Raw genomic sequence first — 4089 nt, forward strand, 5'->3', positions numbered from 1 at the left:
GTAATTTATTTAATTACTTGTCTATTGAAGATCATTTGGGTCTAATTCTAATTTCTAATTTCTTTTGCAACACAGTGTGTATCATAATCTTGGTACATGAAACTGTAGTACATGAAAATTTTAATAATGCAGCATCGTGGAATTAGCATTCTGTGTCAATGTATGTGTGTTTAAATTTTTTAATGGATCCTGCAAAACTGACTTCTAAACAGACTGTAACAATAGAATATGCTCATTTTCTAGCATTTCTGCCAACTGTGGATATTATCAACCTTGTAAATTTTTGCCAATCACAGGGACAAAAATAATATGACTTTTTAAGTACACATTTCCACATTTATTGGCTAATGGGCTTCTTTTTCAGTGCACTGTGAAGAGTGCACGTCATACCCCTTTGGTTGTCTATTTCTTATGACCTGTAGGAGTTCTTTATTTATTCTAAATAGTGATTTTTTTACCTGTTAAAGTGCCATAATTATTTTTTCTCAGCCAGTTGCTTGTCTTAGAAGTTTTAAATTTTTATGTAGCCAGATCTTTTACTCTTTAAGGCTTCTTCTCGTCTTTCTGTTTTGCTTAAAAAGACTGGCCTGTCCCTGTTTCAAGGTTATTAGAAAATATACTTATATATTTTTAAATTTTATATTTATCTTTTTATATTGAAACTTGTATATGGGTTTAATTTTACTTTTGTCTCAATAGATAATCAATATCCTTAGCATCAATTATTAAATATTTTCTCTCTAATGTAAAAAAAATTTTCTTTTTGAGCTGGAGTCTTGCTCTGTTGCCCAGGCTGGAGTGCAATGGTGCAATCTCAGCTCCCTGCAACCTCCACCTCCGAGGTTCAAGCAGTTCTCCTGCCTCAGCCTCCCAAGTAGTTGGGATTATAGGTGCTTACCACCACACCTGACTACTTTTTGTATTTTTAGTAGAGACAGGGTTTTACCATGTTGGCCAGGCTGGTCTTGAACTCCAAACCTCAGGTGATCCATCTGCCTCTGCCTCCCAAAGTACTGGGATTACAGGTGTGAGCCACTGCGCCAGGCCCTAATGTAAAATTCCTGTACACAATTAACCGAATAATAAAATTCAGTTAATTGTGTACAGGAATGCCTGTCTGTATTCTTTATTATGTTCTATTGATCTCTCTATATATGTTCCTGTGACAATTTCATAGTTTTGATTTGTCAGGGCAAATCCTACACATTTTTTTCCTTCTCAATAACTTTAGAACTACTTGTGAGGTTCCATTGAGAGTTCTGCTGCGAATTTTATTGACTGAGTTCTTGCTATGTAAAAAAGTTTTCATGGCATGAAAAGGAGCTCAGGCTATGGAGTCAGATTGGCCTGTGTATAAACCAGTTGTTAGCTGTGGGATGATAATTGCACCTATTTTAGAGAAATGTCAGGTTTAAATGAGACAGTGCATAAAAGTGCAAAAGCTAATGCTTTGTGTATAGATGTGCTGAAAAATATTATGTATATCCCATAGTGACAGAGAAATGATATGTTCTGTGACAGTGTTACAGCTTCTTAATCAGAATTGCCTTGTATTTATTTAAGAAATAGCATATTTATACACACATGTGAGTAAAGTTTCTGTCTTTAGTGATATTACACTTGATATGTAAAGAAATACATTAGTGTATTCCTGTACCCACTCATTTATTTCTTTATTGATTCTTTCCAGCAGTATTTTGGTGCAGCTGCTGTGGGTAGGCACTGTGCTTGTTGCTTGTGGATAGAGCTTGTAGATATGCCTTATGGTACTTGCCACCTGGAGGGAGGACAGACGTGAAACAAATAACTGTACCTAATTTTATAATTGTGATTGAGAAATAACAGTGCGAAGAGAAGTTACAGTGTCTTTACATCTGGCTCAGTTTGATGAAGTTCACTTTGTCAAATAGCTCAGTTTGTTGAATTTACAAAATTTGTTTCTCAAACATAGTTTTAAAAGTTTTAATGAGATGAGTGTAGATTAGATTCTGAAGCTGGGCTCCGCGGGTTTAAATCCTGATTCTGCCGCTTACATGCTTTGTGACCTTGTGAGTTACTTAATCTCTCTGTGCTACCCTTTCATTATATGTAAACTGAGTAGAATACCAAGCCACTTCTGAGGGTTTTTAAGAAGAGCAAATGAGTTGTTATATGTAAAAGTGTGTGCAGCAGTGCTTGACTCATGGAGTGTTGTAGAGGCTGTGTTAGTCATTATTGTGACAGTGTTAGCGTCGAAAATTTTAACACCTCATATGGAATTTTAGAATGATTTCTTTTCCCAAATTCTTCTAAAAACCAACTTTCTCTTGGTATAACTTACATGCAGCAAAACATACCCATGTTAAGAGTACAGATTAAGTTTTATAAATGTATGCACCATTTAATCACCAGCACAACCAGGCAGAAGATTTCCATCAGCCCCCAAAGTTCCCTGGTATCTATCCCTCTGTAGTCGTTTCAAATTCCTTTTAATGCCTTTGTTTTATGAGAGTGTTAGTCTTTGTCTTTTAACATGCTTAGAATTTTCAATTCATTTTTTGGTGGATAATGTATATGAAATTTGAGATGCTAGCTATATGGTCTGTTATACTAATTATCTCTTCTGGCAGTCTCTATTTCCTGGGAGTTTTAAATAAGTTTCTATATTTAATTGCCTCTTTATTATTTTATATATATATATATATTTTGTTGCACTTTAGGTTCTGGGGTACACATGCGGAACATGCAGGATTATTGCATAGGTACATACATGGCAATGTGGTTTGCTACCTTCATCCCCGTCACCTATATCTGACATTTCTCCCCATGTTATCTCTTCTCAACCTCCCTCCTCCCCGCTGTCCCTCCCCTGTTGCCCCCAACAGACCCCAGTGTGTGATGCTCCCCTCCCTGTGTCCATGTGTTCTCATTGTTCAATACCGCCTATGAGTGAGAACATGTGGTGTTTCTTTTTCTGTTCTTGTGTTAGTTTGCTGAGAATGATGGCTTTGAGGTTGATCCATGTCCCAACAAAGGACATGAATTCATTGTTTTTTATGGCTGCATAGTATTCCGTGGTGTATATGTACCACATTTTCCTTGTCCAGTCTATCATAGATGGGCATTTGGGTTGGTTCCAGGTCTTTGCTATTGTAAACAGTGCTGCTGTGAACATTTGTGTGCATGTGTCCTTATAGTAGAACAACTTCCGATCCTTTGGGTATGTACCCAGTAATGGGATTGCTGGGTCAAATGGAATTTCTATTTCTAGGTCCTTGAGGAATTGCCACACTGTCTTCCACAACGGTTGAACTAATTTATATTCCTACCAACAGTGTAGAAGTGTTCCTATTTCTCCACATCCTCTCCAGCATCTGTTGTCTCCAGACTTTTTAATGATCACCATTCTAACTGGTGTGAGATAGTATCTCAATGTGGTTTTGATTTGCATTTCTCTAATGACCAGTGATGATGAGCACTTTTTCATATGTTTGTTGGCCACATGTATGTCTTCTTTTGAAAAGTGTCTGTTCATATCCTTTGCCCACTTTTGAAAGGGTTTGTTTCTTTTTTACTTGTACATCTGTTTTAGTTCTTTGTAGATTCTGGATATTAGCCCTTTGTCAGATGGGTAGATTGCAAAAATGTTGTCCCATTCTGTTTGTTGCCGGTTCACTCTAATGATTGTTTCTTTTGCTGTACAGAAGCTCTGGAGTTTAATTAGATCTCATTTGTCTATTTTGGCTTTTGTTGCCATTGCTTTTGGTGTTTTAGCCATGAAGTCCCTGCCTATGCCTATGTCCTGAATGGCTTTGCCTAGGTTTTCTTCTAGGGTTTTTGTGGTATTAGGTCTTATGTTTAAGTCTTTAATCCATCTGGAGTTAATTTCAGTGTAAGGTGTCAGGAAGGAGTCCAGTTTCTGCTTTCTGCATGTGGCTAGCCAGTTTTCCCAACACCATTTATTTAACAGGGAATCCTTTACCCACTGCTTGTTTTTGTGAGGTTTGTCAAAGATCAGATGGTTGTAGATGTGTGGCCTTGCCTCTGAGGCCTCTATTCTGTTCCATTGGTCTATATCTCTGTTTTGGTACCAGTACCATGCTGTTTTGA

The 4089-nt window shown here is 37.1% G+C and overlaps 1 protein-coding gene across 1 annotated transcript in view; it reads left to right on the forward strand.

The window, feature by feature from the left end:
- Positions 1–4089, forward strand: part of TTC39B (tetratricopeptide repeat domain 39B) — a 142831-nt gene that overhangs the window by 20029 nt on the left and 118713 nt on the right.

Source organism: Sapajus apella, unplaced genomic scaffold (genome assembly GCF_009761245.1).
Source record: "Sapajus apella isolate SASKATOON/1434 unplaced genomic scaffold, GSC_monkey_1.0 scaffold42, whole genome shotgun sequence".
In the NCBI taxonomy this organism is placed as follows: domain Eukaryota; kingdom Metazoa; phylum Chordata; class Mammalia; order Primates; family Cebidae; genus Sapajus; species Sapajus apella.